The following is a 520-nucleotide window of genomic DNA, read 5'->3' on the forward strand; positions in this document are numbered from 1 at the left end:
TCTTCATCTGGCGAAGGATGGAGATAGAGACAGAGACCCTCATCAGAGCATTGGACTGAGCTCCCAAGGTCCAGTTGGAAGAGCAGAAGGAGGGAGAATATGAGCAAGGAAGACAGGACAGCGAGGGGTTGGTCCACCCACTGAGACAGTGTGCCTGTTCTAATGGGAGCTCACCAAATCCAGATGGATTGGGACTGAACGAGCATGTGATCAAACCAGACTCTTGAATATGGCTGACAATGGGGGCTGACTGAGAAGCCATTGATAAAGGCACTGGGACTTGTTTCTACTGCATGTACTGGCTTTTTGGGACCTTAGTCTATTTGGTTGCGCAGTTTCCTAGGCCTGGATGTAGGGGGGAAGGCCTTGGACTTCCCACAGGGCAGGATTTCCTGCCCTCTCTTAAGGAAGGAGGGGGAGGGCGGAGTGTAAGTTGGGGAGCGGGAGGGGAATGGGAGGTGGGGAGGAAGTGCAAATTTTTGAATGGAAAAAAAAGAAGAATCAGAATATAAAAACTGAC

At 50.6% G+C, this 520-nt stretch overlaps 1 protein-coding gene across 2 annotated transcripts in view; it reads right to left on the reverse strand.

Annotated features, from left to right (window-relative positions):
- The window catches only part of Hps3 (HPS3, biogenesis of lysosomal organelles complex 2 subunit 1), a 61,779-nt gene that overhangs the window by 43,933 nt on the left and 17,326 nt on the right, over positions 1-520 (reverse strand). The gene's annotated exons all lie outside the window — the stretch shown is intronic.

Source organism: Microtus ochrogaster, chromosome 1 (genome assembly GCF_000317375.1).
Source record: "Microtus ochrogaster isolate Prairie Vole_2 chromosome 1, MicOch1.0, whole genome shotgun sequence".
Taxonomy (NCBI): Eukaryota; Metazoa; Chordata; class Mammalia; order Rodentia; family Cricetidae; genus Microtus; species Microtus ochrogaster.